Source organism: Cavia porcellus, unplaced genomic scaffold, assembly GCF_034190915.1.
Source record: "Cavia porcellus strain 051 isolate PalLab524CR breed Dunkin Hartley unplaced genomic scaffold, mCavPor4.1 scaffold_10, whole genome shotgun sequence".
NCBI classification, from domain to species: Eukaryota; Metazoa; Chordata; class Mammalia; order Rodentia; family Caviidae; genus Cavia; species Cavia porcellus.
In genome coordinates this window covers 61645809-61671630 of record NW_026947493.1, presented here as the reverse complement: position 1 = coordinate 61671630, position 25822 = coordinate 61645809, and the positions used below count along the sequence as shown (strand labels likewise).

Below are 25822 nucleotides of genomic sequence, written 5' to 3'. Positions count from 1 at the left end.
GCAAATAGCCCATAACTTAACAATGGGCTCCCTGAATATATAACAGATAGCTCTGGAACATCTGTTCCTTGAATGCCAGCTCCACAATGAATACATTAGTGGTTACAAGCAAGTATTTTGAAACCATGATGGCCCAATTTGAAGTTTATTGTGCCATTTTGTATGTAATCATTGATTCAATTATAGACCCTTTTGAGCCTTATTTTTATTTTTAAAATGTTGCTTCTAGAACTTATATATGTAAAATGTATGCATATAACGAATTTTGTATGATGCCTGTCATATAGTATCATATGATGAATTATATTATTGGTATTATTATTATTTCAAACTTCAAAAACTATGCTTAAAATACAGTGAAAGTTGAACTGCATTATAATTTCATAACATCAATGTATCACAAAACAAAGCACAAAGTATTAATCTATATGACATCTTAAATTGTCAACAAAATTGAACTTAGATATTTAAATCAATTGGACATGTTCAAATTGAATTTAGTATTACAAATTAAGCTTAGCTTTGTTTATTCTGGGCATATCAATTTTTTAGAAACCAAAACCACATCAGCAATAACCTATATACAAAGACATAAATGTGCCTTTCTCATGCTTTTTAAAAAGACAATGTTTTTAAATTACACAAAACATTTTTTATTCCTGATATATTAGAGTGTCAATCAAAATAAACAATTATTTATACCTAAATGGTAAGAATATAGAAAATAACATTTTTAAAACCATAGTTAAAAAATAACATAATTATTCTGATAAATATCATTTATCACCACCAACTAATGAATACCAACATAAAATGGAAAATACTTGTAAATTAAATGAGATGATATTTCAATGTTTCTGCTACCACATTTATGAAGATGTGCTACTTCACTTTCCTCACATCATATGCAAAACCAAAAGGTTAGGATAGAGAAAATATAAGATAATCCTAGTTTTGAAATTATTTTGTTTGAATAACAATTATGGTAATGCTTCTATTGTCTTACATTAGTTCTCCTATAAATAAAAGACACATATATTATAATATGTCCAAGTATAATATATATACTTTATCTGCAAATTGTATAAATAAGGAAAAGTTTTTTTTTGTCTTTTTCTTTATTTTCAAAATTATTTTTCCTAAAAAGGAAAGTCCTCTACCAAAATGTAATATGGATGGCTAGAGATTTAGCTCAACATCATAAATGCCTTCCTTGCAAGTGTGTGGTCATGAGTTCGATTCCAGGTACCAAAAGAAAAAAAAAAGTAACATGGTAGTTTAACTCTTTTTTAACAGCTCTTCATTAATCTGTGAAAATAGAAAAGCAATCACAGAGCCTTCTGGAAATTGTTATAGTTAAAGAAAAGCTATGCTTAAATAACCAAAGGAAGCCACTATGCAAAAATTTCAGAATGGCATTACTGTAAATCTTTTCTTAACCATCAAACCCTACATTGATCTTAGAAAAACGTATATAACATCATAGAAAATAAAGTCATAGAATATTTTCCTGTTGAAACCATGCTAATAATGGAAAAGACAAATCACTGTAGCAAAACCAATGTGACAACTTCATGCTTTAGAGAAGGCATTTTCCGCCTTAATAACTGTTTGTTTCTGATGACAATCACAACAAATGCTCATATCGATGACAGGAACATACAGCTTTGGATCAAGGTTTGGAGGTGAGCCCGGCAGAACAACAGAACATTCATCCACAAATACACACAGGATCACAAGGAGTCATGCTGGTGTCTGGCACAGGTGTCCATTTCCTCATTATTCAGCAGCATGATGGAATCACATGGCCGAAGGAGGACGGATGTCCAGACTCTCACATTCCAGGAGCCTCCAACACTTCCACCTCCAGCAGCACATACTGCATCCTCTTCAGAAAGTTCCACAGTCCACAGTCAGTTCTGGGGGTGCCTCCACCAGGTACAAGGCATAGGCTACCCCCAGAAGCACTGCCTCTCCATGTGGGGCTTTTTCTGTGCCACGAAGCATGAGTTGAACTCCACAGGGTTGAGGAGCACCTCGGTGGCATGCAGACCCCTGGGGAAGCCGAGGAGCCTCATCGAATACACAAGGGCTCAGAATAGAAAGCAGTTTCATGTCACCACATACCATCTCATGGGACAAAGTGAATGTGTATTGAAGAGACATCAAAACTCAGACTCACACATTAAAATTTGAAAGTAAAAAAACCATTCCAAAAAAAATTTTTTTTTCACAGAATTCACAGAAACTGAACATCATGCTTTTTTTCCAACTTATCATATACAAGTAAATAGTTTGGAGTCTTAAAACCATTCTATTTCAGTTTTCAGGTTAGTTAAAAAACAGAATAAGAAAGAGAATTCCCTTCTGGCTAAACGCATTGACACTGAGACAGCTGAAGTCTCAGTTTAAATGAAAACTGGTGATTAGGAAGATTGTGAAGAAAAACATCCTCTTAATTAAGAACTCCAGCCCACTAGCTGAATATACCCAAACATAGCTTCAGAGGAGAAGCTTATCAGAGGATGAGTGAAGCCGCGACAGCTTCCAGCAAGGCACACATTAGCTCAATGGATACTGGTTCTCAGAAAGTTAGACTAGGAGACAAAGAATAGCGTTTGTTGGCACTATTACTTTGTGAACTTTATTTTTGAATTTGGGGAAATTTTTTAAAATTTTCTCATAAATCTAGTTGGCTTTTAAACTGTTATTAAGAAAAACTTGATTTAAAAGTCTTGGCATTTACCAAATACCTCTATTATTAATTCTGTCTTAGTCATTATTAATTCTGTCTTTGTTACTTTTTACTCGTTGCTGAGACAAAATACCTGAAGCCCAAGCTGGGAAAGGAAAAGTTTACTTTTTACAGTTTTTGGAGGTTTCAGTCCACACTCAGTTGGCATCAAGATAGGCAGGCATGGCTGGGCTGCAGTTCATGGCGGCTGCAAACAGCAAGCTGGAACCAGCAAAGAGCAAGACACACCTTCTTCCTGCCATTACATCACATCCTGGCTCCACCCCTTTGTGGGTGGAGCACTGACATCGTCAATCTAAGCACTAGACAATGAACCAATCACAAATACATAATGCTAACTCATGAAGCCTGGGAGCCACAGACATAAACCATGACAAATACTGAATAGATGTTAGTAGTTTATTGAACATTATTCACTACCTCTAATTATTAAAGATTTATATATACATTATGACAAGTACACATATAATTTATAGTTAAATAACTTAGTAGAGACAAATTCTGAAATAGAAATACATATAATAATATTTAGGCAACAATTACCAAATTTTAATTTTACAGTAACTTCATCTAGACTCTGCCATATTATAGTAAGTTGTTCTAAAGAATGAATACTGTAGGCAAAATATCTTAGTGGGCATCAGTTTTGGATATGCCTGAGGGACTCTCAATTCAGGAATTTGCTAAAATAATACATTTATAGAATTATTTCTTGGAAATTATCAGAATATGGGGCAGATGGAGAGAGGCTGGATTTAATACCTGACCCCCCACTACCTAGCAGGCCTCCATTTGTTTCATCTTCCCCTTGCCGGTGTCCAGGACAGGACAAGTACTGGGGCTACAGAGCCCTCCTCAGGTCAAGGAGAGGGGTTACCTGAGCTGGGTGACCAGCCTGATAGCCAGGAAGGCCATAGATTTACCCAATCTTCCCACCTTTCACAATTTACTCTACTGTGACTATTCCCTCATATTCTATAGTTTATACATATTCCCAAATTCTGCCCCCAATACTGCTTTTCTTTATAGTTTTTGTAAGCATTTAACTACTTTCTAATTTACTCATTGTGGTTTTTACATGTTACATCCTCTGGCAATTAAGATGCAAAGTCCATCAAAACAAGGATCTTTCCATTTGTCTTACATTCACTTTTGCATTGACAGATTAGCCACACAACAAATATTTGTTGAAAGAATGTTAACTCTCAACACAAAAAAGAAGTTGCATAAAAGCAAGGGAAAGTTTAAAGAGAGGTGGCTTATATTTTTCTCAAACCCTCGCTGGGTAGCATAACTAAATATTATGAATAAAATATTCACATACAGAAGCCTAATAACCTCAATTCATGTAAACATTATATGCCATAACATGAGCTAAGATTAGTAATATCAACAAGCATGAAAAGTGGCACAGAGGAACTAAAGGAGGAGGGAGGAAGAGGAAAGGGAGAGGGGATTGAAAAAAAGAAACAAGCTGTGGTGTGAACTGTAATCACACCCCAGTGATTGTGATCCCATAAACTGCAAATGTATACTAATAAAACACAAAATTAAAATTTTTAAATACATAAGATTGTAGGAAAATAACAAACTTGCTCAGAACAAAGAATAAAAATAAAGTACACAGCCATGAAATCTGGAGCCCTGACAAAGTGTATGCTAAAGATCAAATTCTATTACACAACAGTCTCTCCCTATCTGCCCAGGACAATATTTCTTTTGTGTGACTTGGAAAAGTCAGCTCACAAAATCTAGGAGATATTTCTGTCTCCTAGCTTTTGTGCTGAATGGAATTGGAAAAAAAAGAGAGAAAAATATGAAAATTCTTAAGCATAAGATCATACTATGGAAGCTAGAATCCACATCACTTGTAATGCAATAAAATCATATAATTAAACATCTATTTTCAAGTTATACAGGGTTTTAGTGAGTCTAAAAGCTTAGTAAAAAGGAAAATAAATTCTGTATGAGTAAACTAGCCTTCACTGATAGGTTCAAAGAATTTCAAAACATAGCAAAATATTATTTTAGGAAATACGAACTCTTAATAAAACATGTTACCAAATATACTAATTAAGCAGCATGATTAGTCATCAAGCTATTATAAACACATGCACATAATGTATATATATATATATATATATATATATATATATATATATATATATGGGTCAGACAACAGAATTGTGAAATATAACTGCAGCCATAAAAGAAAAAGAAACTCAAAACTGGTCAGTTATATTACAAAAATACAATCAATCTCAATAAAAATACTATCAACCTGCATGCAGAATTAAACTAAAAAATTATATATCATCAAATTTTTAAACAAAATTATATTAAGCATTACATGAATTTTTTATATCATCATCAGGGCCACAACATTTTTAGTTTACCAGTGAGTTTTTGTCTCATGGCATTATACACTTGAAGGTTTACTTGAATCAAAATTGTAAAAGCAAATGGTCATCTCAGTGCTTCATGCATCTCTCCACTTGTCTAAGCAAAATCTCCTTTTCTTAGAGCTGAAGCTATGATCATAGTATCCTCTGTATTGGCCTGAGTGAGCTATTTCTCCCCAAAATACACATCTTCTCCATTTTCTAAAAGCACCCAAGCCAAATATTAGTGTAATGTTAATCATCAATTCGTCTCCTTAAAATTATAGTAAGCTCTAGACTTTCATTATAACTTGATATTAGTCTCCATTTTTAATTCTTTACTTTGCCTTACGGAGAAGTGATGAACAGACAACTGTTTGAAACCAGAGGTTCTTCTATTCCTTTATTTTATGATATTTTTGGAGAACTGATATTCAAAGATTTGTTACATTGTGCGCTGCCTAATATAACTACTCATTACTTTGGCTTACTGGAGTCTGATCTTTCTAGAATTATGTATTTGATTTTCTACTTTTTCATTTTAACTTTGAGCACTGCTTTGTAATACTAGATTTAATTTCCCTTGTGCTAGATGACTACTTTAGTAAATATGTGAAATGCTTATCTGTGTCTGCCACAGAGTAAATTCTATGTATGAGTTTGCTCTTACTAACTTGAATTTTTGTCCTCAGGATTTCTAGATATTTCAACCATAACTTGGATCTTAATAAAACATTCCTAAAGGAAAGAAAGCAGTATAAGAGTCAGAATAAGTTCAAAACAAAAAACAGGCGTTGGAATACCACAAAAACAGAACTGCCAGATAAAGGACATAAAATGTTTAGATATGAAATAATAAATGATCAAAAAGTGCTTTCTGGAAGAGCCTGTATACGATATAAACCTTCTTACAAGTTGGAAGCACTTGCCAATTATATCGTTGATTCTATTATTCTGATCATGACACTTGTTTTTTTTTTTTTTTTTTTTTTTTTTTTTTTTTTTTTTTTCTAATTCAGACTTCTCTTCCTTTTAACATTTTTGTTTTATTGTCTAGAAATATGCACTTCCCACCTGGCTTTTCAATTCATTAAAATAGACTAGTTTATAAAACTGTAGCACTTTATTCTTAAGCCTTTATTTTATTCATTTCCCTGCAATGATTTTTCCCCAAATAATCTTTTCTACAATAGCATTTTCTTTTCACAAGTAACTCTAATGTTTTGTGTAGTTTTTGGTGCCTAGTTCATTGATCTGTAATCGTAATTTTGTTTAATTTTCCTCCTTTGGTTTTACTTTCTGATTTTTTCAAACCTCTGTTTCCAAGTGGCTACTTCATTCATTATTTCATCTTTTATATTTATTTCCAGATGAACATTTAATACAATGCATTGTATTCTATCTACTGCTTAGCCGTAACTTATATATTATAAAATGTAATGATTATATTATGTTTTGGTTGAGAGTTTTCCTTATTTGTTTCATAACCATGGATCTATAGTAAAATACTAGTTTCTAAGTATTTGAGACTGTACTTTCATTATCCTCTAAACTCAAATCTAAGGGTTTTGTTAAGCCTGTGCTTACACAAAGCTATGTGCAAATATACCAATATACTCAGTATATTTTTATAAATATTCCCTATAAAAAAAGTGATGGGGAAAGAGGTCTTTTAATATAGATATCTCTATAAATCTAATAGATTGAATTTTAAATGTATAATGTTGAATTTCTAGTTTTGTTCAGTTTTTATTCAGTCTGTATTAGCTCAGAGTTGTGTGTAAATACTGAAATATAATGATCATATTATTTAATTCTTACTAAAACTTTTTAGTTCTGTCTTTATATAGTTTGCAGTGGTTAGTGTGTAAAAATTCCTCATGGTAACTCTCATGGTCTCATACCTTTGCCAATATATAATGTCTGTTTATCACTAAGGTATTTATTTTGCATTGAACTCTAGTTTCTGCGTTTTGGAAATTTTCTCAACTTGCATACTATATCTAAAATAAATGTATTATAATATTGATGTTCAGTAGCATAATTCCCTTTCCTAGTTTTTAATGCTTTCCCTTTTTTTTAATACTTCTAAGCATTTCTTGGTTAACATACCACTTTACTATGTATGGAAAAGCATCATTATTTTGAAAAAGAGCTATATAGTACAAAAGTACCATAATTTAGGAAAACGTAATAAATTTTTAAAAATCGATTTGTTAAAAGATAACATTGGAATTTAAAAATATATTTCAATAATTTCCTTCCAAGACATTTGCAGAGAGATACAAATTTTCTAAAAATTAAATTGTTCACATAATATTCTAATAATAAATTTTGATATCTGAACCAGAAAATGGAATCCAATTATTCTTTTAATTAGAATGTCCTTGATATTTAATGAATTTTTGAGTTATGTACTTAGCATTTACATGTTTATAAATTTTAATAAAATTTTGTTCATACATGCTATGCATTTTAATATTGCTTTTTCTTATGTAGCATATCTTATGGATTATAATTATTCTCTATCATTATTCATTTTTAAAATATTATCTTCCATTTTCTCAGGAATGATTTTATTCATTTATTAATGTCTATATTATTTGTGGTCAAAATATTAAAATTTTTTTCATAAATTCAAATGTGAGAAAGTTGTCCCATATAATGTTTATCTATGAATTTTTAAGATTTTATAGTTAATGTTTCCTATAATTTATAATTTAATTGATCCTGAAGTAAGAATTTTATATTAAATGGTCAAAATTCCAAAATAATTGCTGAGAATTTAGCCTGACACTACTGAATTGAAGTGTCTTTTCTATTTTTTATAAATTAATAGCTGTGATGGACTCATCTTTTTTATGATCCTGTGGTCTCATTCTTTTTATCAATAGAATCTTTTGACAACTGTATGAAAACCCCAAGAATGAAATTTTTCAACACTTTTGGGACTTATTTATTCTTCTAGTCAAAACTGTGATGCTGAACATTTTCAGTGTCTCTTTAAACCATTCTTCCTTTCTACTTTGCTGTAGGATGCCTATTTTCATGCAATTCATCAACCATGACCCCCTTTCTTTTTATATTTTGTTAGATTTGACAGTGGGAAGGAAATGAAGGAGATTATAGAAGATTTCAGTTGTTTATGCCTTTAATTATCCCCCTGGACTTCTACTTTGTGGTAGAGACCAAGTTCCTGTACCAGAGCCTCCCACAGCTTTGGGAAAAGTCCTAGGCGTCCATGTGTAGATAAAGTTTTACGATTTGTTCCTTTTTCCCTTTCATATCTAGCTGTGTTAGTGGCTTCATTATTTTTATTTTCTAAATTATGAATTGTTGATGCTGTAAGAAGCAAACTGGTTCTGGTTGAGATAGTAAAGGAGAAAATAATGAAGAAATATCTGGCATTCTATCTAAAATCAATTGCATTAAAGATGATAAATGAGAATAAACTGAGTCGAAACACTGCTTTACTCCAGATATTTATTCCATGGAAAAAAGTGGTATTGTGTGGTAATGTGTTAAATTCTTGCTCCTATGGAGGATTTCCTGCTTCTTAAGAAGAATGGATCACTATGGTGACATTATCAAATGGCTGACAAGATATTAAACAATCAGGAAAATATTTTAAATAACAAAGAAATTGTACGATTACCACATATAGTCCCAATTCATTAGTATTACTCTTTGTTTTCAGTAATACAGTGATTCTAAATTCATATGGAAGGCAGGCAGCTAAACAGGTATATGTTGCCCTATGTCGGGCCAAGGGGCACCGTGCTTAGCCTGATATTTGGAATCCAAGTTCTACTTGCAATTGAAAATATAAAATGACCTTGCTTTACGGAATTCCTTAGAGGAATTAATAAAAGGACTCTAATCAAAGCATAATGTAGCTTAATTTACAAGTAGCGGGGCTTTAAATAGCTAGTGCTAAATCAATAGAAGAAAATTATTCTCATATTTGTATCAAAGAAGTTTCGAAGTTTTCAGATCTGATGGTCATAGATTTTAGGCAGAAATAATGATTAATCATGATGATTATTTATTTAATACTGAGTTGTTGATGAGCTACTTCAATTCTGTCACGGTATGTCTAACAAGCCACATTATTTAGAGGTATATGCACACATATTAAATAGTCTGACCCAAAGACCAAATAGGTTGTTTGACACATTCACTCATTTGAACCTAGTATATGAGGTGATTAAATTTACCCAATATTTGAGAAAATTATTTAACTGATTAATTTCTAAACAATTAATTTTAATTCAAGAGATACTATAGTAGTTACATATTAATCTGGAAAAGTATAAGCGAATATTTGAAGTAAGTGGATTCATCATATACATGTTTATCATTTAAAATCAAATTAATCAGTCTATATTCATGTAAAGTCACATTTAATTACATACACTAGTGATCCAACCTTTGTCTGTCCACAGTATTCCTCTGAAAAAAATATCATTTTCTCACTTGTTAAAATTTTTCAAAACAATCCTAAAATTATGCAATATACTTGGTATAGGGTTGGATTCTCCATTTAGAGAGAAATGAAATTAGCTAGCTAGCTAGACAGACAGATAGATGATGGATGGATAGAGAGATAAGAGTATTTAATGAGAAAAATGGCTCAGTTACTGAGGTTAAGACTCATGCAAGACCAAAGTAAGCTAGAGACTTAGTATGAATCAGTACAAAGTCCAAGAGCTTCAAACCAGTGAAGGATAAAGATCAGAAACCCGTGAATCCCAGCGGCTGCTGATAGGAGTTGCAGAGTCCAAACAGCAAGAGACTCTGAGTTGTGATGTTGAAAGACAAAACAAAAAGAGTGTATCCCAGCTTTGGGAGATACAGTGTTACATTGGCTTTTTCTCTATTTGTGTTTTCTAGTGACACCAGCTGATTGAACAGAACCTGCTTACAATGATTGTGAATCTTCCCTACCAAGTACATTCAGACCACAGACTCATCTCCAATGGAAACCCTCTCTCAAACGCACCCCAAAATCATTATTTTCAAGAGCTCTAGGCATTCCTTAATTCACTCCGGTTGGCAGCTAAAATTAACCATCACAAATTCACAACTGGTCAGCTTGGCATCCACATAATACCCCTGCCACCCTACATAACCACTGAAATAAAAGGCAGTTGCACCACTTAACATGATGTAAATATTCTGTATGCAATAGAAAATGTCCTCATCCTTCCTAACAAAAAAGAAATTTTTTTATTTAAAGAGAAAAAAAACAGAAAAAAGAGTAGAAATAATACAGAATTTCAGAAAAATAAATAGTAACAAATCACTAGTTGATAAGTTACATATTGTCATCTTAGAAATAGTTGTTCTTTAGAGAATGTTTACTCCTTTCTTGATATCTTATGGCTTAACCACAGATGCAAATTTAAAAATATTTAAAAAGTGATGGAAAGTTTATAAATCATTTTCTATGATAAAAGAATGACATGAATAGAAACAAAGATATTCTTTAAATATGTATATATACTCAAAGATATTCTTAACAAATTAAAAAAAAAAAAACTTCTCTTGAAAATAAACCACATTCTGAGACCACATTTACTAACTGGTGTTTATAACTACCAGTATTCAGTCACCTTCGAGAGTCTCATTTTCTGAACACATAAGACTTTCAGGGACAATTTTAAATGTAAACCATAACACATAGAAAAAGAAGGAAAAGTCCTTAGGGATTTTTATTCCAGAAGTACAAGCTGAAGCTATTTTACCTACAGGTCCTACCGAATCCCAAGCAACTTTTCTTCTGAGCCCTTTTCTTCTTTCTTTCCATCGAATTTCATAACTATCTATCAAATTCTGTTGCTTGTATTTTAACCCATTCTTAATCTAATTAATTATCACAAGCTCCTGTGCAGCTTCCTAGTACGACTCAGTGTTACCTCACCTTGACCACCATAATTGCTTCCTTTGTTTTAACTAGTGTCATAAATAACTTAGCAATATGAAATTGGTTTTACACAAAAATCTCAAACAAAATCATACTCATCAATGTAGGTTATGGCTGTGCCTCAGTGGGAAAATAATGCCCGCAAGGGTGGGGCACTAGTTCAGTCTCAAAAGTAAAATAAATAAAAACATCAATACTTGCTCAAGATAAAAATATTCAGCAAGCCAGGAATTAAGGGCAACTTCTTCAACTTAACAACGGTTATCTACCTTATGGACGTAACAATGAAAAACTGGAAGCTTTCCCATTAAGATCAGGCACAAGACAAAAATCTAACAAAATATGTAAGTGAAGAAAACTAAATTTATGAAGAAATAAATCAAAGAAGAACTAAGTCAGTAAAGAGATACATGAATAGAATTATACCATGCTGTTAATCTGTTAATATTTCACAAAAACATCTATAGATTTTATGCAAATTAAAATTCCAGAAAGTTATTTTGAAAATAAAGAAAAAGTTATTTGCATTTTTATAGATAAGCAGAAGACATACAATAGCCAATACAATATTGAAAGAGAAGAACAAAGTAAAAGACTGACATTACTGATTTCTAGAATTCATATATATAGTTATTGTGATCAACAGCGAAGAATAGACAAATGGATTCGTCGAATATAACAAATGGTTCAGAACGGACAAAGAAAAAATGCTATTCAGCAGAAAATAGATAGCTTTTCAGCAGGTTAAGCTCTAAGAATTGTGCATTCCTGTGTAAAAAGCTGAACAAAAACATTGATCTTAAACTCCATACAAACTAACTCAGGATGAATCACTTACTTAAATGTAAAATGAAAACTGACAAAATTCTTGGTAACTCCTACTAGAAATAACTAGATGTCTTTGGGTTTGGTGATGCCATTTTAGGCATGCCATCAAGTCAGGATTCAGGAGTTATTAGTTATACTTCATTGAAAACATTTGCTGTCTAAAAGACACTGAACAAATTTAAAAGATAAGCCACATACTGAGAAGAAATATTTCTAAAAGACATGTTAGATAAAGGGCTACTACCTCAAATATAAAAAAAGAACACTAAAAAAATCAAAAATAATCAACATGATTTAGAAGTGGCCAAAGGTCTTCACACAGAGTAACATATAAGCATATTAGAATATACTCCAATTTAAAACAGCAGCAATGGGATACAACTGCACCAGTTTTTGAAAGGACAAAACCTAGAACTCGGGCTGTACCAAATGTTAGCAAGAGCTTACACAGCAAAAGTCCCATTGCTAGCAGGAACTTCAAATGGTATAGCCACTTGGAAAGACAGTTTCATGTTTGCTTTCATACTAAAAATATTCTGCATATGACCCAGCCATCACAGTCATTGGTATTTAACTAAAAGAGTTGAAAATTGCCTCACACAAAAATTGTCTTTTGTCTCTTCAAGGAATTCATTTAAGACTCAAAAACATACATAGTCTGACACTAAAAAAAAAAGGAAAACAATATTTCAAGCATTTTGGAATCAATGAAAAACAAGGGTGATTTCACCTGCATCAGAAAAAGCTGCTATGAGTCAAATATTTCACAGGTAATATTTAGGGTAGTAAAATAAATGCCCATGGTATTGAGATGGTAGATAAGTGTCCTTACACATTTGCCCACATAACCAAGAGTAAGCTATAATGTAATTTATGGAATCTGAGTCATAATGCTGGGTAAATGCAAGCTCACCAAATATAACATATGTAACACTTAGGTGACGTGCTGGTAATGGAAGGGGTTATGCAGTGTAGGGGCAGGAGACAGATAGTTAATCTCTATACCTTACCATCAATATTTCTCCAAATGAGCTTAAAACTATCCTAAAATTAAATGCATTAAAATGTGAAACACAAAGTGAAGAGCAATAAAAAAGACAAATAATAAATCTTTCACTAGTGGTAAAAACTTTAAATGATCTGCATCCCACAACCCATATTCATATAGTGGAAGAGATTAAAAACAAAAAGCTTCCGCAGTAAGTTTTCTAAAATAATCACTTTAGCTTTAAATACATATATAGGCTGAAAGTCAAAGGACAGGAGAGGGCATTTCATTCAAACAGTAATCAAAAGAGAGCAATATTCTCAGACCTCTCTCAGGTTTAAGTAATCAAAAGAATCTAGTCATAGAAGACAGTGGAAAACAGTATATACAATGATAGAAGTGTGTGTGTCAGATTTTCTTTGCTAGGACAAAATATTTGAGAAACATCAATTTAAAGGGTGAAAGATTTAGTGGGGTTCATGGTTTCAGAGGGGTCAATCCACAGCCATCCGACTCCACTCCTTTTAGAGCTCTGATGAAGCAGAAATATCCTGGTGGAAGGACATGGCAGAGCAAAGTTATTATTCTCATGACATCCAAAATGTGAAGGTTGGAGAGACAGAGGGAAAAGAATTTAGGGATAAAATCCAAAGTGGGGTGTGTCCCACTTCTTTGAGTGAACCTCACCTCCTGTTAATTCATGCAGATCAAGGCTCCTCTGAAAAGCCCGTCATTTGGCCTATAAGGGACATTTTACATACCACTATGACAGTGTCCATTAATAAGAAGCACATGTCAACTTCAAATATCAAAGCATACCATATCAGGTAGCTTAAATATATGAAGTAAATATTGACAGAATGGAAGAAGAAACAGACAACATAATGATCATTTTAATACCCAACTTTAAAAATAGAAAAACTAAACAGAATGTCAGTTAAGGAAATAGAGAACTAACAACACTTAGTAATCTAGTAGACATATACAGAGCATTCTTCCCACAGTTGTACAGTCAACATTTTTTTTCCAAATTCATATAGTATTTAGTAGAATAGATCACATATAGGTTATCAAAAGAATCTCAAAATATTTGAGATGACTGAAATTATGCCAACTATTTTGAAAGCCTCAGTGGAATGCATCTAAAACTAAGCAACTGAAGGAAGCCTGCAAATAATCTCAAATATGTGAAAACTGAAAAACATACTTGTGAACAACCAAACTGAAAAAAGTCACAAGGACAATTTTAAAAAATCTGAGACAAATGAAATTGAAATCACAATGTACCAAAACTTGAGAGATGCTACAATGGATAACTGAATATTTTTAATGTCAACTAAATTGACAAGCCTTTAAGTAGATAAACTGAATAGTTGGAAAGACATAAATAAAAAGAAAACAAATGAAATAGTACTTGATGACACAGAAATATGAAATACTATGTTCAGTTTTATGTCAGCCAATTGGGTAATTGACGAAGTGGATAAACTCCTATGAACATTTGCTATACGAAGACTGAGTCAGAAATTAAAAATTCTAAACATACTTAAATCTAGTAAAAAATTTTGAGTTGGCAGATGCAAATGGTGCTCATTAAGTATGATATGTCACCTTGAGCACCGAGCAGATTTGTAAAGCTCTGGGTGTGCCTAGTAGTCACTAACACATATAGCAGAGAAGGGGTGTGTGTGGCACCAAACAATAGACCTGTAGCCTGATGAAATTAAAAGGGAAATGGAAAGGAAGTCTTTCATTCAGAGGTAGAACATCAGTCTTCAACACTGCATCTAGAAATTCATCTCCATTCCATCAGGTTTCCAGAATAGACTTCTAACCAGACCCGTATTCTTTCTGACACAGAGTCAAACCAGACTGTAGAGTGAACTCCAGGTCTTTGAACTTTATTGAAATCTGCCATCTCTCCAGTGCACAGATAGTCACTTTGTGCTCTTCTATTACTGAATTTGCAAGTAGTTTCTGTAAGCTTACATTGTAAACCCTTTATATAACACACACACACACACACATACACATACACACACATTAAAATTATCAAATATATTCCCTTAGGGGACTCTGATCCACAGACCTCTGACAACTAGATGGCTTCACTTGTGAATTTCACAAAGGTTGAGAGATGAATTCATACCAATCTGTCTTTAAATCTTTCAAATTTTGTAAAGAGGAAACTGTTGCCACCTCATTTGATAAAGCTAGCATTACTGTGACAGCCAACCAGGAAAAGACGTTACAAGAAAATAAAACTATGGGCTGACGTTCATGATGAATGTAGATACAAATATCCTTAACAATATAGTAGCATACCAAGAGGATATCATGTATCACTGAGATGCAAGGATACTGCTAGTATAAAAAAGTAACTTGATGTAGTACGTTACAGTAACAGTAAACGGATAAAATTGCATGATTATTACTACACAAGAGAAAATGCAATTCAGCAAAATCAACATCTTTTCATGACAAAAAACTCAATAAACTTGTAAAAAAAGAGAGTTCAACAAAATAAAAGCTACAGATGTAAAGCTTGAGGTAAATATATTCAAAAGTGAAAATCTGAAAGCTTTTCCTCTCAGATCAGAAACAATGCAGAAAAACGTATTTTCAGAAATAACTGAAACGTCTCAGAAATATTTTCAATAAAAAGTGTTATAGACATGTTAAAATGTTATATTCCGGTTTGTGGAGCAGAATTTACTGCCTTTCCTAATTAAAACCAAGAAAACAAAAGTAAACAGCTAATTAACTTTTTTACAGATTAGCATGCAATTCCTAAACACTATTATAATTTTTTGAAAGTCTTGACAAGACAAACAATGAAAAGTTAAGTATAAGAGTGTCTCGTGGTACTTATTTTGAGATCAATTTCATTTACTTTTTCTCTTTTGGAATTAAAAACATCAATTTCGGTGTCATGCAATACAAAAAGCAAATGTTCAATTTTCTTTTGGTTCATATTGTATAAAATCTGGACTAGATTTTGGGCTGTATTATTATTGTGAGCTTTCAAGGTAAGAGTATATTTTTGTCTTTTACTCAGGTCATTTTGAAACAATGCAATGATTCAAAAAGAGAAGGGAAAAGATGAAAGTTTATTATTAAAAATTAAGAAATTCATAAAATATTCAGTGCAAGGACATCAAACAAATTTTGAAAGCTCAAACAAACTATCTTTAGTGCCGCTCTAAGAATAAGATGAATATTTGTGAGGTATATAAGATCCCCCCTTTTTTTACTGTGTTTATACAAACTTTACTACTTTCTCTGTTAACTTTATTCTTTCAGATCTTTGATATTTTTCAACCACCAAATAATATTTTTTTAAAAAACAAGCATAGTGAAAGTGCAGTGAAAATTTAAACATTCATTAACATAATTCATTTATTATTTAACTGCTGATAGACAAGATATTTACCTTTGGCTACAAGCTTTTGGTAATAGTAGTTTTGATCTTATGCATACATTGTTTGTCTAACAGAAATTTTCCAGTGACATCAACTCTTTTTAGGTTTCCTTATTTAATGTCCTAAAAGGAGATCATATAAGCTATTTTATCAATACCCTTTTGGGGCCGATTTTTGTGAGGTTAAAAACTCTACAATATTGTTGATAGAGCAGAGAACTGTACCATTACCTATCAGTTTTATTATTGTTATAGCAAAGCAATTAGAGCATTGTGGAAAATTCCTCATGGGAATTGCCGCATGTACCTCACCTTTTAACAGGCCTGGTTTTGTTGCCGATGCTGGCTATCACTACTTCAAAAGCAAGTATTCACTTATTCCTATTGCTTTGCTTCATCTTCTGCACTACATTCCTAAAAATACCTCTTGGGAGTAACTGATGTCGTAATAATCATGGAATCAAATGCCACTTTTCTTAATCTGTACCCTTTATACATTCTATCAGCCTTAAAAGGTCACTTCCCTCCTGTCACCTTTTCCTCACTTGTGTTATGCAAGCAGCATGCTCTCTGGAGATCATTGCAAGCATCTGGACTTTCTTCCATGATTTCATGATTTAGTTTGCTCTTCTTTTAACTGCTTAAAATCCTATGCTCCAAATTTCTTTCATATTTTTATTATCCTCTCACGATTGGCCCTCTCAGACCTCTTCCAGGTTTGGTGTCTTTCATGAAATGAAGGCTTAAGATATTCCTTCCAAACGTGAGGGAGCATGCTAATGTGTGATTGAAGTTACCTTAACTATCTTTTAGATGAAAATCTTCCTGGATTTTGACTCAAGCTCTGATGTCAACCTGGTGTACTAGATATTTCTGCCATTGTGTCAAATTTTAATTTGATTGTAGTTTTCCAAATTTCCTGTTTCCTCTCTTCCTTTTCCTCCATTTCTCTCTTCTGAGAGTTTCTAAATATTTCAATCTCAATTGCTTTATTTCAACACAGTTTCTCTTATGAATTTCCTCCATCCTCTTCTGAAGAGTATGTTGAATATCCATCTGCATAAGGATACTATTTAAGGCTGTTACCAATCACCAAAACAATTAAACAACCTCTGATGTTCACACAGAGCCAAGAATAGTTCCTCTAGATTGTAAACCTTTAAATACACAGTGTATTGAAAAGTATACAAATGATTTTATCTTAGAAATGAGGAAAGATTACAACTAACCAAAACACTGTTTTTATACTAACATAGTAGTACTAAAAGCAAGACATTTACTGCTGAGTACTTACTAATGCCTCAGAACAAAGTTAGAAAATTTATAGAAGTCCAGAAACAAAAAAAAATAAAATTTAAAATATTTGAAATCCAATGTAAGCTACAGTCATATTTAAAAAAAAAAACAAAACTTAATGATTCATAGAGAAGAAAATGAATTAACTTAAAGAAACAAAGTGAGATATATTAGAATTTGAAGAGAGTAACAACAAAAAATGCCACAAATATCTCATGTTTAAGCAGCTAGTGTAATACCATTTGAAGCAAAAAGATACAAATTGAATCTCTAGATATGAAAAGTAAATGTCTACCAAATAAATATACAAATAGATGTCTGATATGAAAATATAATTGGTTTGATGCATAGTAAATTAGACATTGCAGAAGAAGCTAGTGAATTTGAAGACACACCAATAAAAATATCTAAATAAGATAGTGGAAAAAAGATAAGTGTGCATACACACACTTATTTACATTAGTATTTGGATACTCCCTCAAAAAAAAAAGAGAGTGTGCATTTGAAAGAGTGATTTCCCAAAACATTACATTTTTAGTTAAAACTCATATTCTACCCAGTGACACAAAATGAACATTTTTTTTAATAAGTGCATACGAAATGCTAACCAACTTAAAGTATATTCTGGGCCATAAAACAAGTCTCAATTAGTTTAAAAAATTCCAAAAGCTACAAAATGTATTCCTCAATCAAAGTGAAATTATTTTTAAAGGTCATTAATTTAAAGATATCTAGAAAAAACAACCAAATATTTGGAAATATAATAAACTCTAAGCCTGATTTGGGTTTTCCTCTGCACAGGGCAGCAGAGGAGCCACGCGGCCAACCAACCTGTACAAGGCCAATGCACTAGGACAGAAAGTAAATCCTGGAATGTTGGTAGCGTTAGGGGACAAGAGACCTGGTCAGTAGCCGTAGCCTCAGCAAAAGCCCACAGCTCTTGTAAACTACAAAAACAGTGTGGGGTTTTACATCAAAGATGACTCCTTTATAACATACTAAACTCAGAGAAAAAAAAAAAAAAAAAAAAAAAAAAAAAAAAAAAAACCAATGAAATGCATACTGTACTGCAGAGAGGGTTTAATCAGGCTCCATTTGGGAAGGGGTTGTTTAAGACTGAGACATAGAACTTCACCTTAGGATTTCCACTGTTACACTCCCAAAGTGACTGTGTGACAGACAACAACAGTAGACAACCCTACAAAGAAAGTGTGTGCTGAAAAGTTTAACTCAGGCTAGGACAGCAAAAGTATAGTTTTCCATGGTGATAAACCAGACCTGGTGAGTTTGGTGTTTAGAGGACGCAGGATCTGAAAGTGTACGCATCAAGTCCAGCATTTTAAACCCTGGCATCTGTCTAGACCCACCAGAACCTCATGAATTGATTGCTTTCTTTATCTAGCAAGGCGAGCAAGGACTCCCCTCAGCTTGGGTGGTTCCCAGAATGTAGGGTACACAGACAGAGGGGTTAGTAGGACGAGGACATCGTCACCTCCCAAATCACAGATGGTAAAGCTAAGTGGGAAAATTTATGACTTACTCAAAGATGGTAAACCCTAGAATAAAACCACCCAGTCAAAAAGACAGGAATTTCTTTTTCCTGGAGTTTTGTTTGCTTCTTTGTTTTCCCATCATTGATTTAAGGTTCTTTTATTTCTCCGTTTTTTCATTATCTTCTAATCTCTTTTTAACTTTTTTCTTTCTATTTTTTTCATTATTTTGGTTGGATTTCTTTTTCTTTGTTATTATTTGTTCTTTCCTTTTAGTTTTACTTAATAAAGTTTGTATCTTTTTACTAAATATTATTATTTATCTCATTTTTCTCTTCTCCTTATCATGTTCATTGATAACTCTTTCGAATTCTGCATTTTTTTTTCATTCTCCAGTTCCTCACTTTCCCTTTATCCTTAATATAACCATTAAGTATAACCATTAGTATAACCATTAAGCTTTATAAATACTTAGGTCACACTCTGGGCTCTTGCTATTGAATACTGAACTACTGTTAGTGTAAATATAGTTACTGAATTTAGTAAATATTTAGCATAGAACAATATTTGGTTTTTCTTAGTATTTATATTTGAAGCTCTCTTTTCCATGACTAAGTGTGATAAAATACTGATTATTTTGCTTATGCCAAGAATCAATTTATGTTTTATGCTAATACTCTTGCTGATTTTATTGTTACTACCAGGGTTTAACAGTTGTTGTTAATAACTGATTTCTTTTGTACACTAATATATGTATTGCCTTTGTGTTATTAATAAGGCAACCTATTCCTGTAAACAGGGTGCTTGACCAATTATATCATAGTACCCTTTCCTGAAGAAGTAGAGATGGCTGGATTTTAGGAAGAGTGCATTAGTTAAAATTAGACACTAACTAGAGAGGTCCATATACTAGCAAAAATATTCTTTCACTATAATTCACCCACAAACCAAAACATAAAAGAAAAAAAAAATAGAAATACTATAAGCAAGGCAACAAAAATGCCTCCAAAAATCCCAACTCCACAAACATTGATCCATGAGACATAAAGGAAGAAATCAAATGCAACTGAGTAAAAATATTCAAAACAGTAACACAGACAATGAAAAATGGTCAATATCATGCTCAGTGTGTTAAAAAAAAACTATAAGTCAAACAATTATGGACATAATAAACAAATAAACAAATTTACAGAAGACACTAAAGAAAAGCTAACTGAACTAAACAAAATGATACAGGACACAAATGACCTGTTCAGCAAAGTATTAGAGCCCATGAAAAGTTACCAAACAGAAATGCAAGATATTCAATATTCTGTAGAAAGTACAGGCACAATTAGCAACCACAGTGAGAAAAGTGTCACAACTAGACACAGGACTGTTGTTAGAGAATAACTTCAGTTACTTTAGAAACAAGGAGAGAACCTGAACAATACATGCAGATGCCACTACCTAACACAAAATGATACTAATCAAAGATTAATTTTAATTTGTAAAAAAATTAAAGGAACAAATGACATAAAATATTTTCATAAGGATAATAGCAGAAAACTTCGCATACAGGGGAAAATTTTAACATATACATGAGTGAGGCATAGAGAATGCTAAATAGTTGATGTTCAGAAAATAACCTCTTCAGGACACATCAAAATACAAATTCCAAATGTCTAAAACAAAGATCACATCTTAAAAGCTCTTAGAAAAAAAAGTAACAAATTAATTTTAAAATAAAGCCATTAGAATAATAGTATACATATCAAAGCAAAATTTAAAGGCCTGAGACATTTCAATAGAAGTGTTTCAACACTCTAAAAGAAAACAACTTCTAACCAGACTGTTATATCCTACAAAACTATCTTTCAAAATTGATGGAAAAAATAAATATTTGCATGAGAAAGAGAACTTTAATAAATTCATGAACACCAAACCAGTATACGAAACAATTCTCCAGACAAGCTAATGAAGTTAAAAATTCTAAAGGAACAAGTACCAGGCAGGGTAAGCAGTTAGGTAGAAGGAAGAATAACAGGAAATGAGCAACAGGAAAATAAGGCAATGATAAGAATTAGTCAGTACTTTTCAGTAATAATTCAGTGTGTGTCCCTTCAGGTCTCCAATTAAAAGTCATAGTTTGGTAGAGAAATCAAGAACAAATCACAAAAGTATGCTGTAAGTAAGAAACACATTAATTCAAACAACCCTCATGGATTAAAAATTAAAGCATGGTAACTGATATTTCCTGTGATGGAAACTGGAAAAGAGGAAGGGTAGTTAATCCAGCTTCAGACAAATTAGCCTGCAAGTCGAAACTGACCAAAAGAGGCAAAGATCATCGCTACATATTGGTAAAGGAACAATTCATCAATAAGAGGTAACAATTATAAACATAGTTATAAACAAATATAAATGAGCTGAATAATGGTGCATTGGGTATAAAAGTTTAGATAATCGTCAACACAATTACAGGGAAGGACTTCACTATGCTACTGCAACAAATAAATCATCTTGACAAAATCGAAACAGAAAATGTGAGCATTGAACCAAATTTTAAATAAATGGACTTAATAAATAGATAACAGAGTTGCCTATCCAAAACCAACAAACCACACATTTGGCACATGTGTAATTTCCTCTGAAACACGTGGAACTTTCTCCAAAATAGAGTACATACTAGCAAGTGAATCATGCTTAAATAATGTAAAAATAAAAATTATATCATTCATCAATTATAATGCAATTTAACTAGCAATTAATGGCAAAAGAAACCATAGACATTATGCAAATATATGGATATTGAATGATATACACTACGATAATCAATAGTTCAGTGAATAAAGGATGAATTTAGACATTTCCTAGAACCCCTCTAAAATGAAAGTGCAACATTTGAGAACCTATGAGATGTAAAGAAAGCACACCCAGAGGTAAGTTTAGAGCAGTGAGAGACCACATCTAAAGAACAGTGACCTAAATAAGCAAGTAATATACCGCACAACGCAGAAAAATCGTAACAATCAAATTGTAAAGCTAAAACAAAAATTGAAATTATGAAGATCAAAGCAAGAATTAATGAAATTAATACTAAAAAAGTACAAACAATCAATGAATCAAAGAGCTGGTACTTTGAAAGAATAAAAAATGGAAAAACCTTTAGCCAGTTTTCTAAACAAAGGAAAGATATTCAAGTCAATACAATTATAAAAAGGAGGAGAAATTATAATGGACACCATTGAAATCCAGACATGATTAGAAACTATTTCAAAAATGTATATGTAATAAATCAGAGAATTCAAAAATAGAATGAGTTCATATGAATGGATTAAAACTGAGCCAAAAAGATTTTAAAAAGTAATATAACAGGCAATGAAAATGAAACAGTAATACAAAACTACCACTAAGGAAAATCTAGGTATGGAGGATTTACTGCTGAATTCTATGATAACTTCACTAAAGATTTAATGTCAATACTCATCAAATTCTTTAGTAAAATTAAAAGGGAAGGAGTACATCAAAACTCTTTCCTGGAACAGTTTCTTCACTCTTTCTTTGCATTACCCTGATTCCAAAATCACACAAGGATCTAGCAACTAAAACAACTGTAGGCCAAGTTCTTTAACGAGCATAGATGCAGGTATCTTGAGGAATATACTGACAGACTGAATGCAACAAATCATTGAAAATATACATCATGTTCAAGTGGGCTTCATCTCAGGTATGCAAGGATGGTTAAGTATAGGCAAATCAATGTACTCCAAAGGACAGTGGTAAAAACAAGATGGTCCTGGCACAAAGAAAGACCCCTGGGTCAGTGAATCAAAATAGAGGATGCAAACAATTGTAGGCACATTCACCTATTTGTTTTTGACAAAGAATTCAAAAACATACAATGGAAGAATGATGGTGTCTTTAATAAACATTGCTGTCTATTTACATATAGATTGAATCTAGATCCATATATCTCAACATAGACAAAACTAAAATCAAAACGGATCCGATCTAAATGTTAAAACAGAAATACTTAATCTGATGGAATATAAAACAACACTGAGATTCCATCTCACCTCGGAAACAATGGCTATCATCAAGAAATCTAGCAATACTAAATGTTGGCAGGGCCACACAGGGAGAAAAGAAATCCTTCTTCACATTTTAGGAATGTAAACCAGTGTAACCACTATAGAAATCAGTGTGGAGATTCCTCAAAAAACTAAAACTAGAGATTCCACTTTACCCAGCTCTTCCTCTTCTTGGCATCTTCCTTATAGAATTAAAAGCATCCTACCACAGCAATATATGCATACTTACATGTATGGCAGGACAGTTTCTGATAGCTAAATCTTGGAAACAGCCTAAGTGCATATCAGCCAATGGATGGATAAAGATGGCATGGGTTTTTAAGTACAATAATGTACTACTCTGCCATAAAGAATAAATGAGACATTTCTGGATAACGGATATACCTTGAGACTATATTCTGAAGTGAAACAAATTGGATACACATGATCAAATATCACATGGTTCTCTAGAGAAATTAAAAGCATAACCAAAAGCCAAAATGTATAATAGATATTGTGAAATAGGAAGAAAATATCCAACGAGTAGAGTAACTAAGGAAGAGCAAGGGTAAAAGAAGGAAGGGCAAAGAAAAAATGGAAATAAAACTTTTATAAATAAGGAGAGGAAGAAAATGGGGAAGAAAGAAGAATAAGGATGTATTATGTATAGATACAAATTCCCTGTGATAAATGTGAATATTATTTATGTCTACAATGACAAACTGATTTTTAAAATAAGATTTTAAAATATAGTATAGGTAAAATAGGAAAGGTGTCTTATCCTTTGAATATTTACCAATATGATTTTTAAAGATTTTATGTTGACATTCATGTTTGAGATGAGTGAATCTTTTGAGGTGACCTAGAGCCCATGTTACACTGAGTTTGAGGAAAAAATATGGGTATCGTCTGCTTCTTGGAAGTGTAATTAATTTTAGGATAATTAAAATAGTCATAAGTCCTCCCAGAATTAGCCAGAAGTTGTCCAGTATTTCACCAGTGGTTGCCATTATCGAACTTTCAAGGCAAAATAAAACTTACGGGTTAGACAAGAAAATAAAAGATAAAAAATGGGGATAAAAATAATTTTTCCTGGCCAGGAATATAACTCAGCAACACAGCTCCGGCCTGACAAGCTCGTGGTCCTGAGTTCCACGGTACCAAATAATAACCATTTTTCCTGGGTATACTATTATTCAAATAATTAGAGTTGTTGAAATATTTTCTCTATTGTCATTATCTAAGAAATGCTACTGTAATGTTAAAAAATTAAATTTGTATCACCATTTCATCTTTTTGTATCTTTATATTTACTAAAAAACAGAACTTTTAACAAAACATATGCAGCTTTTTCTAATCTAAAGAAAATATGATAATTAATGTGGTCTATATCAGATCTCCCATAGATGCGTGTGACAGACTTTTCTTCTCAAATGTATCCTGTGTACTGTGCAATACTGAATGAAGCTTTAAGGTTGTTTGGTCAGTGAAATTCTGTGGTTCAAAAGCATAAAATGTATTGATGCCTCCTTCATGCCTTAAGGACTTGTTCAAATAATGCATCTCATATTTCTTCTCTGTAGAATTGTGTCTTAAATATTTGACAAACAACATGAATAAATAAGTAACCGAAGTACTTCTTGAGAATGGCTGCTTAAACACATACAAAGTTGTTCTTGATAAAATGCCTCAATAATTACCATTACAGTTTCTCAGACCCTTGTCATTTATTCTTTGTTAGCAAATAAGATTTGTTTCATATTTAATTTTTATGGCAAATGTTGTCTCCAAATAACAATATTTGCTAAAACACTCTGTCAAAAAAGTAAGTAGACTAATATTTAGATGTGCACAAAACAGCAAACCTGAAGTTCTACACCATATAACTCTGTTAAAATAGAAGTTAGGTAAATTGTATTTTAATCGGAAGACTTGCCAAAATTTCTGGTTAAAGAATGGCTTAATGTCAAAATAAACATTAGATTAGATAATGCCATTGTTTTAAAAAATCGGTCAATATTTAAAAAACATTTTTAAATTGAATATTGATCACTTAATAGTTTAGGCAGAATTACCATGGTACTTAATCCTAATTTTTTGTAAATGTTCAATTTCCTTGGAACAAATGCTAGTCTCATAACTATAACTATCTCCATACATACAAACTTATGTAAGGTTTGGAATCTAGAAACATCAAAAGAGAAATGCAGGTCTTGGACATGGCTGCCCTCTACTGACTCAAGATTTGTCTTTATTTCAACAAAATACTTTTATGCAGTATTATTACTTCAGACTTCTGAGTATTCCAAAATATGTCATGCAGTGAAAACACCCAGGCAGCACTAGTTTTAAGTTTGAAAATAAACATATGAAATTATGGAAAGTGAATTAGTTATGTGATACTTACTGGCACTTACAAATGCAAATTTTTAGCTAAGAAATGAGAATGTAAAAGTCAGGGAAAATAGATTTCAGAATCTTATTTTCTCACTTCCTAGGCAATATAAACTCCTACTATATTTTGTAGGATCTAATTATATGCTCATTTTTATTATTAATTCAGCTTAGGAGAAATAGATCAAACATTATTTTTTTTTGTTTTGAATCGAAAATGTATAGCCATGTCACTGCTATAAATTCAAAAGTAGTAAAATTGAAAGGGATAAAATTTATTATGTGGCTATT

General features: G+C 32.1%; 1 protein-coding gene across 1 annotated transcript in view; it reads right to left on the bottom strand.

Moving 5' to 3' along the window:
• Positions 1-25822, bottom strand: part of Cnbd1 (cyclic nucleotide binding domain containing 1) — a 349396-nt gene that overhangs the window by 2027 nt on the left and 321547 nt on the right. The gene's annotated exons all lie outside the window — the stretch shown is intronic.